At 38.4% G+C, this 16,402-nt stretch overlaps 1 long non-coding RNA gene across 1 annotated transcript; it reads right to left on the reverse strand.

Annotated features, from left to right (window-relative positions):
• LOC118804113 lies at positions 1-16,034 on the reverse strand. Its single transcript, XR_005006965.1, has 6 exons — positions 15,877-16,034; positions 11,741-11,886; positions 9,684-9,793; positions 6,538-6,680; positions 764-885; positions 1-41 (listed from the first exon to the last, which is right to left on the reverse strand). It is a non-coding gene; the product is annotated as an uncharacterized LOC118804113 (long non-coding RNA).
• Positions 16,035-16,402: the final 368 nt, after the last annotated feature.

Below are 16,402 nucleotides of genomic sequence, written 5' to 3' on the forward strand. Positions count from 1 at the left end.
CTGAACCAGGAGTGTTTTGTCCTTTCAGGGAGCCGCCCTGCCTGTTATCATGAGCAAAAAGAAGAAATACACCCTTGAATTGAAAAACACTATTTTTACAGGCTGCAGGGTTGAAAGAATGAATACAGGTTTAAACATCACATTTACAACAGCCAGAACTGCTGTCACTCTGTCTGTGCTGTAGGGTCCGGCCCTTTAAAGGAGGGATTTCGGAGGGATTCTTAGCTTAACTCTACATTTGAGTCATTCCCCACACCAACTGTCGACCACTTTGGCTATTTCTGTGCCTGAATGTGGCCTAATATTGTTTGAAATACTGTCAATGTTCAGCCAATTATCATCCATTTTCAACCACTGTAATAATGTCCAGCTGGATATGTCAGTGGAGCTTGGGAGTGCCAGAAGCATTTCTCTCCTCATGTCACAGTCTGATTGGTTGACGCTCAGCTTATTTGCATAAACCTCATTCAGTAAAAGATCACAGCAGCAAGAGGCAGCAGGGTTTGCTTATTATGTTCCGCTTCATATAAATGATCCACACAATATGAAAAAAATCACATAGTATTTAGTTTTTACTTGTGCATTGTTAAAAATGTCAGCACCCCATAAAACACCTCCCCATAAATTCTATTCCCACCAAACTGTATCACCTCTAACCCTCTCTAACACCTCTATATACTCGGAAGGATCACTGCAGTTCTGTGAGTTTTTTTCTCTGTTTTTTTTTAGTGTTATTTCCACAAATCTAATAAATGAGGTTTACCTGGTTAGAAGTTTGCAGTGCTGTGAGTCTCACTAGCAAAATGTCCAAGAAGAGTCCTGTTGAACATTTCAGACTCAGTAACAGCTCAGTGACTCTACCCTGACTTTTATAGGCCCTGCAACCTGCAGGTGTGAAAGAGAGAGAGAGAAAGAGAGAGATTGAGAGAGAGAGAGAGAGAGAGAGAAAGAGAGAGAGTGAGAGAGAGAAAGAGAAAGAGAGAGAGAGAGAGAGAGAGAGAGAGAGAGAACAGAGTGAGTTAAAGGTGAAGAGATAAGAGAGACCTCTTAACTCTGGACTTCTTCTGCCCTGACTGAGGTGTGAATGATAGATAGATAGATAGACAGACAGACAGACAGACAGACAGACAGCTGACTGTGTGTGATGTAGATGCCACGTGCCCCTTCCAGAGACAAAATGGTGAAAATAAGCAGTGTAAATGTGATTTTTGTCATTGCATTGCTTAGTTTACATGGTTAACTCCTGTAATTATTATATTCTGCTGTACTTTGTGTGTGTATTTTACAGAACATGTTCTCTACTGTACAGTCGTACAAATACGCAAATGTTTGAACAAATGTTTTCTAAGTGAAAATAATTGAACATACAGAGAATAATTTAACTACTGAGAACACACTTCAGTTTGGCATTTGCATTCTGTAACCTTTAGTGCAAAATTTCTGTTTATTTATATTTGCATGTTATATTTGTATTTAAAATATAGGAAAAAAATTTCAAAAGATCAAATGTGTCATCCTTTTGCACAGGCCATATTTTATTTCTTTGTTATTATTTTTTTTTTACTTTATTTTCGTTTTGCCCAATGTGTTAAATTTAGCAAATAGGCAATAATTTGTGCATTGAAGTGTGCAGAAGTGTGTCTCTGTAGAGGATGTGTTCACTTATTTTCATTTAGAAAATCAACATAACATGCCATTTGACCAGGGTGCCCAAACTTTTGCATATAACTGTATACTCAGAAAAGAAATTTTTAAAATTTGAAATTTACACTACTTGCATAGTTACATAATGTTCATTTCAGTCACATAAGCAAAAATGCAATAAATAATTATGTAATGTTAATTTTGACAAGAATTTTAAATTCAATTTTAGTCATTTCCTGAAAATTGTAGTTGGTTTAAAGTCACATTTTAGTCTGTTTTGTTTTTAGTCAGGATTTAGTCAGTGGAACTCAGATTTAGTCATTTTCTCAGACAGTTGATATGATACTGTAATGGATTTAGCTGAAGGATGTTTCTCCTGGCTGTAAAATTCCATGGGAAGAAAACAAACCTTGGACTGTTAGTGACCTACTGTACTTCTTTCATCCATCATGTAAAAATGTCACTATGACACATAATGTTACATTAGATAGGAGGCGTGGCCAGCCATAGCTGTGGTGCCTGGGGAGCATTTGGGTGCCTTGCTCAAGGGCACTTCAGCCATGGACAGAAGGAGTGAGGGATTGAACTGCCAACCCTGCAATGGGTGAACAAACTGCTCTACCACTGAACCGTGGTCTTGAAATCAGTCATGAATACGCTGTGGAGGAACAACCATGCAAACATTCAGAACGACAAACTTAGACACTTCAAACACCGTCACCCTGCTGAACATGCCCAATTTGTAGAGGCTAGAAAAAGTAAAGCGGCTAAAACTAAAGCGCATTTTTATTATTCAAAACATTTTTTTCTCTGTGTTTTGGTCATTTTTGAGACCTCCGTTTTCAGTGTTTTTGTGTTGACCAAGATGTTTTTGAAAACAGAGAAACCTACATTTTCCACAATACCCATGTCTGATTAAGCTCTGGATGTTTTCATGACTGTTCCTCCATAGCTTAGTTGTGACTCTATGACCGGTGGATTTGGTTGGGGCAGCCGTGACTCAGGTGGTAGAGTAGGATGCCAGTTCATCGCAGAGTTGGCAGCTCAATCCCTGACTCTGACTTGAGCAAGGCACCCAAATGCTCCCTGGACACCGCAGCTATGGTTTCCCACTCCCTCTGTCTAACATTGGAGCTTGATATAAACCTAACGTTGTTCAGTTTTGATTCCCAACCAAAGTTTAATGTCTTTTAATGTCGAGGTTTACGGCAAGCCAGTGCTGGTTTTTGATGGATAGCTGACTTGGAGGCTGACGTTGACCCAATTTTCATTTTCAACTAAAATTCAATGTCTGTCCGATGTTAGAGTTCAACGTCTTTCTGACATCATATTGACGTCCAGTGCCTGCTGGGATGTTTCCTGCATCTTCTACACTCACACCACAATATTTACCTTGACAAATACTGTGGGATGGTGTGTCTTTGGGTGTCTTTTCAAATTGGCTGTGTCTTTTATTGTCAATCTTGAATCTACACGGCACTCCATTCTCATTGGGAACGATACTCTCTTTTGGTTTGAATATAAGAGAAATATGTCCACAGACAATCTCACCTCTTTCTTCCCACCTGGCAGGCTGCTGGTGAAGATGTTAAATACATCTGAAATAGATCCAAATCACATCTTTCTTCATTTGCATTTTACCTATTGTTCCAATTTTTTGAATTGGGTTTGTAAATTGTGGATTTTAGAATATTGCTCAATTAGTGTTTCCATGATGTCTGTCCAAAATTTATCATAGGTGTCAACTGGGTTGAGATCTGATGACTGAGAAGGTCGTAGCATATGATTTACATCACTTTCATACTGATCAAAACATTCAGTGACCCCTCATGTCCTGTGAATGGTAACATCATCATCCTGGAAGCCACCACTCCCATCCAAATAGAAATGTTTCATCACTTGGATAAACGTGACCAGTCAGAATAACGTTGCATTGATTTTCAGTGACCCTTCACTCTAAGGGGACAAGTGAACCCAAACCATGCCAGCAAAATGCAGAGGTCAATTAGTCGCTGTTCCTATTGAACCAGTAGCCTGTTAAGTGGTTGTCAAGTTGCACAGCTTGTGTGCATGGGGCCAAGGCTGGGACAGTGGAGGAGTGGAACACTGCCTTTGCTATTTATACTTTACATTTACTATTGATTACTATTTATCTTTTTTTTTTTCATTATTAATTTTAATATATTGAACTGTCACTATAGCATGCTAAGGTGAGGTATGCATACCAAGGTGGGCAGGGGTGAGGGGGTTGGGGGGACATTCAGGCCTGTTCCATTCTCTTGGTCTGTGCTGCACATGGTTTTATGCCACTGAACTCTCAAATGAAGAATAATCCATCAGAAAATATTGAATCATTAAGCAGAAAGAATTTAGGTCCTATATTAACAACTGCAGGGGTGAACTCTCAAGTTCCAAAGATGCTGCATGTGGAGTTCCTCAAGCAACTAAACTTGGGCTGATTATTTTTCTATAATAATGATTCAAACATAGCTTGCTCATAAGACATTTTCCCTTTATGCTGATGATGCTGCAATTTTGGTACCTCATAAAGATAAAAACGAGGTAAAAAATAAATGAAGTACTGAGCTTCAAAAAGTTTCAACAAATTGTCCCTTCAGTTATTGTCACATACAGTTCTTGTCAATTCATTAAGAATAGATTTTCAGACAGCCCAAAATGAGTTGATAGGTTTGTACTGAAAATACCTCCTTGTACACATTTGGAATCAGATCATTTCAAACAACTCAACCTTCTTCCCACAGAAAAAAAGAGTAAATGGAACTAGACCAGTGCATTTCCTGAGGAAAATGGAAAGTGATTCTGCAGCTTAAGCTTGGTAAGATACTGCTAGGTGGTTGCTATGGTATCCCAAGTGGTTGCGATACTGTTGCTAGGTTATTGGTACAGTATCCCAAGTCGTTGCTAGGGTGTTGCTAAGGGATTGCTATGGTATCCCAGGTGTTTGCTAGTGTTGCTAAGTGGTTGCTTTAGTATCCCAGATTGATAGGGTGTTGTTATCCGGCTGCTATGGTATTTCCGGTAAAACAGAGCTCAGAGTTATTATCCAGTGTATAAACACAGATTATATCTCTGCTGGTTTTGATATCTTAGCTTGCTCAGATGGTTTGAAGATGCTGTTTTTATACTCTGGCTTGGTGCTGTGTGATGATATATTGCTCTGATGTTGGTTGTATATTTGTAGAATTCTATATGTTCTATTTGTGTAATTAAAAAGTAGCCCTGTCATTTAGTTTGATTTACTTTATGTAACTGTCACTGTCTATCAAGGCAGGTGGGGAGCCTACCAAGGGGGGGTGTGGGGGTCGGTGGGCATTCTGGCCTGTTCTGTTCTCTTGGTACATGCTGCATCTGCTTGTGCACACTCGTGGAGAGTGTGGTGAAGAATGACTCATCTGACCTTATTGCTTTTTTTCCACATCTCTGCAGACCAGTGCTGATGGTTTTACACCACTAAACTCTTAAATGCGCATCTGTCTCAGAGAGGTTTATGCACAGCAACTCTATTATTAATATGTATACATAAAAATATGTAGTTGTGGATGGACTGCTCTTACTGACACAGTCTGATCACATACTGTACTGACATTCAGTGGAACAGTTGCTCTAACATATCGCACTAATACATGAGCATCACAGTTTAATGATGTCTTTCATATAGATCTAAAAGCAGAGATGACATTAGGAATACAATGGAATGTATGGCAATCTATGGCAATGCGTAAAAGTTCTGTATGAATATATATATATATGTATATATTGTATCTTCATTTTGACATAATTTGAAAATGCCTGTCCTTTACATTGTACATCATTTTTATGATGAATGGACCAAAAGAAATGACCAAAAATTATTTGAAAAGACGTCTGGTTCCTTTGACTTACATCAAAAGTAAAGTATGTTTTTTTCCTTCTCTCTCTCTCTCTCTCTCTCTCTCTCTCTATATATATATATATATATATATATATAGTGTGTGTGTGTGTGTATATATATATATATGTATATATAATATATATAAATAATACTTGACTACTACATATCAACATTATAGTACAAAGCAAGTTAATCAGTCAGAGTCAACGAGCACAAGTGAATCTAAAACGAAGTGAGATGTTTCAGATTCAGTAATAGGTGAGTGACTTTTCACTGACTTTCTTCTTTCTTGGCTCCCTCAGCCCAGCCTGAGGTGAGAGAGACAGAAACAGAGAAAGAAGAACAGAAAACAGCTCAACCTAACCTAGATTAGATGTGTGTGAAAAGATCTTCACAAGTCTTCTGATGAACAAGATAAGCTTTGGTTTAACTTCACGACACTCATTGAAGTGTTACATCTCAATCCTGATCTAGTCGAGTCTGACTGAGGTGTGAAAACACTTCAACGGGTCTTCTGATTCAGGAGGTTTTCTTACATGAGCTCACATAAGATCATAAAACCGGCACAAATGAAGCTGTGTTTACTTTAGTATGTTATGACCTGGTCTGTGGTCAGTCTGTAACTGCATGGTGTGAGATGCATCTGTATGCTTTGTAAGTGCATGTAATAATTTTTACAGCATTTGGCAGACACTCTTACCCAGATCAACTTACAAATTTAATCATTTTACACAGGTAGGCAAAGGAAGTGTTAGGAGTCTTGCCCAAGGACTATTATTGGTATAGCGCAGAGTGCTTGACCAGGTGTGCATCAAACCCCAGTCTACAGCGTAGAAGGCAGTGGTGTTACCCACTACACTACACCAATGACCACTAATAATGACACCCACAGAGTGAATACTTTGCAAATCAAAGCTTTCTTAGCAGCTCACCCTGGAAAGATGATTCTCATGGCTTCTAAAATCGAAACCACCACATTGTTTAGTATTTACATTACATACCTTTGATACGGTATACACTCCTGGCCACTTCTCCCATGTGGAACTTATGTTCTCAAGGGGTACTAGGCACCTGGCAGCAGTATTTTTAGCAGTGTCCAGACCTTCACCACTCTGGAGGCAGCTTGCCCTCGACGTTTTTAGTCCTACCAGAGAAGAACATTCATTTTCTGTCTTTATGGCAGAGAAATCTACGGCTTGCTGACATAAAGGGGAACTCCACCGATTTTGGAAAATTGCTTAGTCATTTACTGGTTTAGATGTAAGCGAAATCATTCAGAGTGGTTTGGTGTGAAATGCGCCTTTCAACAGTCACTATTGTAGTACTAGGAACCAAACGTCGTTATGTCTGCACTACCAATATCACCATTTTATCTGCTATCCAAAATGACCAGTGAACTTACATGTGTCTTATAAGGTTTTATATGTCACATTGATAATGGCAAAATAGTGCTAAATATGGTTGACCCCAATTTTGTCACATGGTGTCAACAAAACTCATCGCTTATGCAAGTAACGTTATGCATCAGAGGAGCTGCGATAGATCACAGTTGTACCTTTCTAGTTAATTATTCGGAGTGGTGGTGAACTGCGCTGGACCCGGATAGTTAGCCTGTCTAAATGTCTCGGGTATCAAGCGACACAATTATAACAATTTTGTGTAATAACTTCATGGGATGTAGCTTTTAGAGCCATTAAAGGGTTCAGATGTCTGGTTCCTAGAACTACAATAGTGAACAATACTGACGCATTTCACACCAAAACACTCTGAATGATTTTGTTTACATCCAAACCTTCGAGTTCCCCTTTAACAGCTGCTACACTATTAGTAGTAAAACACTGGAGCCCCACATGTTCACAGACATCAATGGGCTTTTACCTTACTGGATATATACATATACATGGGGCCAGGACTAGGACAGTGGAGGAGTGGCCATTACAGCCATTGCTAACATAAAATGACTAATCTCCTCATTACCATTTACTGATAGTTTTCCAACATTATTAGCCACTTTATTATGTTTTATCTATTTCCATTACTTTATTTAACTCTCACTGACGTCTACCAAGGTGTGTGAGGGGGTTGGGGGGCATTCCGGCCCGTTCTGTTCTCTTGGTGTATGCTGCACCTACTCGTGCACACTTGCGGGGAATGTGGTGAAGAATGACTCATCTGATCATATTACTTTTTTGCACTTCTCTGCAGACCAGCGCTGATGGTTTTACACCACTAAACTCTCAAATGCTCATCCGTCTTTGATGGGTTTTTGTGGGTCTTTGCACAGCAAATCTACTATAATGTGTATATATAAATATGCAGTTGTGGACAGACTGTTCTTGTTGACACAGTCTGATCACATAGTGCACTGACATTCAGAGAACAGTTGCTCTCACATATCGCACTAATACAAGAGCACTTACTGAACGTGCACTTTCAACCACAGTTTAATGATGTCTTTCGCTCAGATCTAAAGCAGAGGTCACTTTAGGACCACAGTGGAAATAAGCCTATGGCCTTTATTGGGTTTTTTTATCCTTGGCGATTTTTCAATGCTTGTAAGTTCTGTGTAATTGTCAAACAAATCACTCAGTATTAAGTAATGCAGGGCTAAATATCAAGATTGTGGTACAAAGGAAACTAATCAAGGGCCAAACTGTCAATCAGAGTCAACAAGCACAAGCGAAGCTATGACAATGCAAGCCAGCGCTGTTGGTCAAGATGCTTCAGACTCAATAACAGCAGAGTGAATCTTCACTGACTGAAGGTGTGAAAATGCCTTAAGTTTTCTGATCAACTAGATAAACTAGACTTTGTGTTCAGCTTCAGCCTCTACTGAAGCATTAAGGAGTAAATTAAGAAGTTAAAGCATTCAGGTTTTCGTATATGTGCACTGAGCTCACATGAGAGAATAAAACCGGCACAAATGAAGCTGTGTTTACTTTAATATGTTATGACCTGGTCTGTGGTCAGTCTGTCACAGAATGATGCAAGTATATGCTTTGTGAGCACATGTACGTTGCAATTCAAAACTGTCTTAGAAGCTCACACTGTTTTATCTATTTCCATTACTTTATTTAACTCTCACTGACGTCTACCAAGGTGTGTGAGGGGGTTGGGGGGCATTCCGGCCCGTTCTGTTCTCTTGGTGTATGCTGCACCTACTCGTGCACACTTGCGGGGAATGTGGTGAAGAATGACTCATCTGATCATATTACTTTTTTGCACTTCTCTGCAGACCAGCGCTGATGGTTTTACACCACTAAACTCTCAAATGCTCATCCGTCTTTGATGGGTTTTTGTGGGTCTTTGCACAGCAAATCTACTATAATGTGTATATATAAATATGCAGTTGTGGACAGACTGTTCTTGTTGACACAGTCTGATCACATAGTGCACTGACATTCAGAGAACAGTTGCTCTCACATATCGCACTAATACAAGAGCACTTACTGAACGTGCACTTTCAACCACAGTTTAATGATGTCTTTCGCTCAGATCTAAAGCAGAGGTCACTTTAGGACCACAGTGGAAATAAGCCTATGGCCTTTATTGGGTTTTTTTATCCTTGGCGATTTTTCAATGCTTGTAAGTTCTGTGTAATTGTCAAACAAATCACTCAGTATTAAGTAATGCAGGGCTAAATATCAAGATTGTGGTACAAAGGAAACTAATCAAGGGCCAAACTGTCAATCAGAGTCAACAAGCACAAGCGAAGCTATGACAATGCAAGCCAGCGCTGTTGGTCAAGATGCTTCAGACTCAATAACAGCAGAGTGAATCTTCACTGACTGAAGGTGTGAAAATGCCTTAAGTTTTCTGATCAACTAGATAAACTAGACTTTGTGTTCAGCTTCAGCCTCTACTGAAGCATTAAGGAGTAAATTAAGAAGTTAAAGCATTCAGGTTTTCGTATATGTGCACTGAGCTCACATGAGAGAATAAAACCGGCACAAATGAAGCTGTGTTTACTTTAATATGTTATGACCTGGTCTGTGGTCAGTCTGTCACAGAATGATGCGAGTATATGCTTTGTGAGCACATGTACGTTGCAATTCAAAACTGTCTTAGAAGCTCACACTGGGAAAATGATTCACATGGGTTCTGAAAATCCGAATCACTACGTTGTTCATTGGAAACTCATACATACCTCTGAAATGGTACCATACACTCCTGGTCACATCTCCCACCAGTACTAGGAATGTGGCAGCATTGTTTTTGGCTTCATTCTGAAGGCAGCTTGCTTTAGAAGTTTCAATCCTAATAGAGAAGAACACAATTTTAAAACCAGATTCATTATTTTTTTTAATACATTTAAAATCTTCATCCTTCATTATGGTAGAGTTTTAAACACTGGAACCCCACATCTTCATTGTGTAGACATTGTTGGGCTCTAACCTTACTGGATATCATCTCAATAGAGCTTTCAAAAGCTTGTATACACGAGACCAAGGCTAGGATTGCAGAGGGGTGGAACGCTGCCTTGGCTAAAGTAAAATTACTAATCTTCTTCTGAACTTCTGTTAGTTATATAGGGGGAAGGTTGGGGGCATTCAGACCTGTTCTGTTCTCTTGCTGCACATGCTCTTGCTCATTTGTGGAGAGTGTGGTGAAGAATGACGCATCTGACCATAACGTTTTTCCACATCTCTGCAGACCAGTGCTGATGGTTTTGCACCACTAAACTCACAAATGTACATCTGACTCTGAGGGGTTTATGCACTGCAACTCTGCTATAATATGTATACACTGTTCTTGTTGACACAGTCTGATCACATAATGCACTAACAATCTCAGTCACCCGAGGAACAGTGGATATTACATATCACACTAATACACGAGCATCACTTTCACTGCGTGTGCACTTTCGACCACAGCTCAGTGATGTCTTTATCATAGATCTAAATGCAGAGGTCACTTTAGTCACTGTTCCTATCGAAACAGTATCATAAAGCAGTCTTTATAACTGAAGCTCCTGTCATCTGCCCAGTAATAAAAATCTTTTTCTCTTGTCATCTTGATCCAAATCCAGTGTACACTATGTTGCCTCCTCCTCTCTAATCTTAAACCCACAGCAGTGCTCGAGAAATACAAAGCACTCTTTGTCAAAATACAGACAAACAGCAGCCGCTGATTTCACATCAAAAGCTTTGATTATCTATACCTTTTTAAATACCCATGAAAAGGGCCCTTTCCATAAATGCTGTTGGCTGCGCTGTATATGTTGTACAATACTGTAAAAAAAAAAAATGATCAACGCTGTCAGAACTGTCTGAGATTCAGGTGCAACAACAATGATATGCAGTAATACAGTGTTACATTGTTTAAAGTTTCCCAAAAACTCAAAGCATGATCTTAGTTGATTACTTGGATTTGTTTGGAAAAGTAACATCCATGGGAACCAGGAGAACGGTGAAAGAGCATGACTACTGTGTATGGATGGTTGTTGAACTTTTTTGTCATGTATGGTGAAAGTTATAATTTAATTTCTTTGTTTTTTCTTACTGCTTCTGCTCTCTGCTGTCTTGTTCCACAGTTTTTTCTTCTGCTGATCTAGTGTGTGACTTTATCTGCTGACAAGTCTACCAGACGCTACTCCTGAAAACCATCCCAAGAACATGATTCTGCCACCATCATGCTTCACTGTAGAGATAAAACTTGCAGCTATAAGAGCCGTGCCCGGTTTCCTCCAGAAGTAACACTTGGCATTTAGGCCAATAAGCTCAATCTTAGTTTGATCAGACTATAGAACCATGTTTGTCATGGACTGTTAGTCCTTTATGTCCTTTTTGGCTAATTACAAGTGGCTTTCATGTCTTTTACTGAAGAATGCTATAAAGATAGATGTCCATCTGTTCAGTACTAGCAGTGATAAAAGTGTTGTGTGGTCTAGTTCAGTCCTGACTCAGGTGTGAAAACACCTTAACAAGGCTTCTGTCCAACAAGATAAACTACACTTTGTGTTTCGCTTCAGCATCTACTGAAGCATTAAAAAGTAAACTAAGAAGATCAATCATTCAGACGGTCAATCTGTAACAGAATTGTATGAAATGTGACTCTTTGCTTTGTGAGTGCATGCAGTCACAACACCAACAGAGCAAATACTTCGTGATTCAAAGCTTTCTTTGAGACTCATACTGGGAAAATGATTCACATGGCTTCTAAAAATACAAACCACCACAGTGTTCATTAGAAACTCATACATACCTCTGAAACTGTACCATACACTCCTGGCCACTTCTCCCATCGGTACTTCATGTTTTCAAGGGGTACTAGGGACCTGTCAGCATTATTTTCAGCAGTATCCAGCATTTTCAACATTATGGAGGCAGCTTGCTACCAACGTTTCAATCCTAAAAGAAAAGAACATACATTTAACACCAGATTCATTTGTTTGAACTATGTTTTCAAATTTTTGTCTGTTTTTGTGCTACAGAAATCGGTCACACTTTATTTGGATGGCCCACTGTAGGCGCTTTGTAGATATTCAGTCTATTTTTAACTAACTTTCAACTAAATATCTATTAAATGCAACTGACCTTGAAGTTGCATGTGTGAAACCATTCACTCTCCAGTCCATACAGTCCCGTATTTTAATATTTTATTCTAATTGTAAAATCTTATTCTCTGGTCATTTTGCTCTTGTATTACTGACTTTGCTATCCAATGTTGACCACAGGAGGATGGGTTCGACCTTTGAGTCTTGGTTCCTCTCAAGGTTTCCTCCTCTTACTATTAGGGACTTTTTCCTTGCCGCTGTCGCCATTGGCTGGGTTACGGGGGCTTGGAGGATGGAAAGTAGTCGTGTAACAATGGGTCATTTTTGGTACATAAAATCAGACAAATGTTATAAATGGACCATAAAGAGAACAATAAAATATAAGAACAGTGTAAGATATCTGCCTTTAACATATTATATTACTACTGATTATGAACAGCTTTGTCCCCATTTTTTTCAGTTTTAAAACTTTGTTGTGACTTTCATTTGATGTAAACTCAATGATTTCTGGATAAATTCTGCTGCTGAAGTTATGCTGACTTATATCCCATTGACCATCCAAGCACTAGTATATACAATTAAATAAAATCCATTTGTGCTAATATAATATTTAACGGCCCTTAAAATGCCATTGTGGTTTCAGCTAAAGGGAAACAGTGAGGCCAAGTCGATAAGGGCAGTTCAGGTCAGTAAATTAACTTTTAATTTGTGATAGGTGCATGGGGTGTATTGAGATTTCAGAAGTAGGGAGCCCTTTTTCCGCGGGTGTTAACAATGTGGTAATAAAGTTCAGTGTATATATATTTAGATATTTTTATACTGAGATAAAAATCAGTTAAAAGTTATAAAAACGGGGGCAGTCGAGGGCTGGAGGTTATGGAACCAGCCTTGTGATCGGAAGGTCGCCAGTTTGATTCCCTGAGCCGACAGTACATGAATGAAGTGCCCTTGAGTAAGGCACCTAACCCCCAACTGCTGCCCGGGCGCAATGGATAGGGCTGCCCACCATTCCGGGCAAGTGTGCTCAGTGCCCCCTTGCATGTGTGTTCACTAGTGTGCATGTATGTGGGTGTTTCACAGCACGGATGGGTTAAATATGGAGGTCTAATCCCTCTGTGTGCAAACACAGTTGGTCAATGGTTCTAAATTCTAAAGTTTTTATACTGACATCACTTGTTCAGTTTTTATACTGAAATCATGAAAATATGTAAAACTAACGTCCAACTATACTTCTGTCTTTTCATTTACTTGGTTGGTTTAGCATTCATTGCCAGCTTTGGCATCAAAATCAAATGAAAGTCAAAATAAAGCCTTTAAACTAGCCAAATAAATTGTTTCAAACACTGCTGACCAATCTCACACCAATAACCTTTCATTTGCATTGAACTTAGGGCAGCTGTCTCCTGTTCTTTAGTGCTTTTTAGGGACAGTTTATCCAGAAAACTTGTGAAATGTTTAATCTGTGCAACACTTTACAATGATCCACTCACACAAGTGTCTCAGCTCTGACTGCCAAATGTTTTATGACATCTAATACAATTTGAAAACATGCATCTCAAACTACTATAAACTCCAGGCTTCCTACTTAACATCACTAACCAATGTAAACAACTGGAATGATGGATATGATTAGCACTTCCAATCTACAAACACTACCAGCTGGCTTGTTAGGTTCAAATGTGTGCCTATGAGTGCATTTAGGCTACGCTCACATTTCAAGTTTCGTTGCTCAATTCAGAATTTTGGTCAGATCTGATTTTTCTAACTCGAAGGGTCACACAATAAGTGGTTAATGATATGGTAATATTACAGTAACAGGTTGTTCTTAACACAAAATGAAATGCTAATTTTCAAGTTGTTACTAAATAATAAGTTAATAATTTAATGGTAACAAATCAGTAATAAAATGGTTAAATAACAGTAAAAAGCTGTACCTAACCTAAAAATGACATGCTATTTTTCTGGTTGTTATTAAGTTAGTTATTGTTGCGGTAACTAGAAAAATAATTGTACAGAGTTGAAAATAAAGGTTCTGTGCAGGTACATTTTTCATTCTTCAAAGTAAAAACAATGTAAATGTACCTACAAAGGTACAACAGTAGTTTTAAGGTCCAACTGTGAACCTTAAATAAGTTTTTCCAGGTGAAAAGTTTGTATTTGTACCTTTTCATAACCGAATGTTGTAAAACAGAACAATAAAATAAAAGCCTGGAGGCGAGACGAGGTGTGTGGAGTCAGTACTTAGAAAATATAATATCAGTGGATAATGGTACAGTTATGTCCCCTGACTAAAGGTACTGAGATGTACCCTTGAGGGTCCCACCCCAGTAACAAGAGGGGTACTGCCCCAGTGACAGTTTACCACCTTTATTTCTGAGAGTGTACCAAATTACAGTTGTGCATAAATAAATGTTAAATGTTGATTTTCAGTTTGATATTATACACCGGGTGTCTAGCTCTTAAAGCATAATAACTGCTTAATCAACATATCAAATCAATCATTTGAAATCATTATAGGGTTTTATAATGTTAGGGTTACCACAGAAACAATAAAGCAGTTCTGCTGCAATGATGTGTTGTTAGTGCTGTGAAATACTAATTCACACAGTTCTACTTAGTTTCTTATGGCTTTTAATAATAATATGCAGAACGATGCACAAACACAACGCTGTACTTACAGTGAAACTAAATGGTAGTGGAGCTGCAAAATGCAAATTTACTTTTTTACATCTTGTTTTCTCAGATTACAACATTAGTCCTTTAAAATAAAAAGAGTAACTGCATTTAAATCAACTGCCATTATGTTATGGAAGTGTCTGCATGATTGTTCTATTAGTTTTAAACGTAGGCGCTCCTGTAGACACGTGCTGTGATGAGGTGAATATACTGAGATTATACAGAATCCAGGAAATACAACATCACATTACTTTTGTGTTATCTGTTAACAAAATACTGTTATTCTACCATAGAGCACAGATCTGACAAAAAAGGTTCAGAAATGAGTTCAGCGGTGGAAAAAAACTGACACCACACTACATATACCTTTATACAAGAGGTTTCTCTTCATCTTAACTTATTATTTAATAACAAACAATTACCATATAAGTTTTATGTTAGTATAACTTATTACCACTATGTAACCATTTTATTACTAAATTGCTACCATTATAGTTATAACTTATTACTTAGTTACTTATTTACAACTCTAACTAATTTTAAGGTTAGTATTACTTCTTACCATTATATAACAATTTATTACTAACTTGTAACCGTTATCATACTAACTTATTATTTTGTATCAACTCAAAAAGTAGCATGTCAGTTTTAGGTTAGTATTACTTATTACCATTATATAACCATTTTATTATGAACTTGTCATTGCTACAATTACAAACCTATTATTTAATAACAACTTGAACATTAACATGTCATTTTTGGAAAGTGCCACTTGTTACTGTCATATTACCATATCATTACTCATTTATTACCAATGTGTAATGTAAAGTGCTACCAAAGACTTTTGAATGAATACTACAGGAACTTCTTGTGGTTAAATGTCCCATCAGTAGCCTAATTACCAAAACAGGCACAAACATTCAGGGAGATCTGAGTCTACTGACAGAAAACACAGCAGAGTTCATACTGTAAAAGTATAAAAGGCACAAGCTCTGTTCCATTAACTGGCATCATTACACTCAGCAGAGGTCAAAACACAGGCAGCACAGCTGACTATATACTGAATATCCAGAGACAAGGCAAAGGGCAAAAAGGAAACTGCAAGACCAGAACACTCAGATCCAAATATGGCCTAAAATATAGAGAGGAGACAAGATAAGTGACTTACCGCAGAGTACGTCAGTGAGGGCCAAATCGGATTCAGTTTCCTCAGTGTTTTGTGTACAGAATGGGTTTCTTTCTGCTCCTTTTTTGGTCTGGTGGTCGTTACTGTAGCGCCCTGGCTTGGGTGCCCAGCAAACAGGTTAAAATCTTAAGCCAGGAAGAAGAAAGAGAAAGTGGTGAACAGGCAGCCTCACTGTTTCCTCTTTGACTCAGGAGAATAGGTTAGAATCCTCAGAGCTCCCTCTAGTGTTCAATCCAGCAACAAACTCTCAACAGGAAAGATTTTGAATTGCTTGTGAGTAAATAGCATCACATTGAGAGAGACATTTGCATTTGCATAATCTATTGTGCATTCGCATACAAATGGACAAAAGTATTGGGACACCCACACATCACACCTACAGGGGCTTTTATGTCATCCCATTCTAAATCCATAGGCATTAATGTGGTGGTGGTCCCCCTTTGCAGCTATAACAGCTTTCACTCTTCTGGGAGCTTTCAACAAAATTTTTGTGAGAATCTTTGCCCAT

The sequence above is a fragment of the Colossoma macropomum genome, unplaced genomic scaffold, assembly GCF_904425465.1.
Source record: "Colossoma macropomum unplaced genomic scaffold, Colossoma_macropomum, whole genome shotgun sequence".
NCBI classification, from domain to species: domain Eukaryota; kingdom Metazoa; phylum Chordata; class Actinopteri; order Characiformes; family Serrasalmidae; genus Colossoma; species Colossoma macropomum.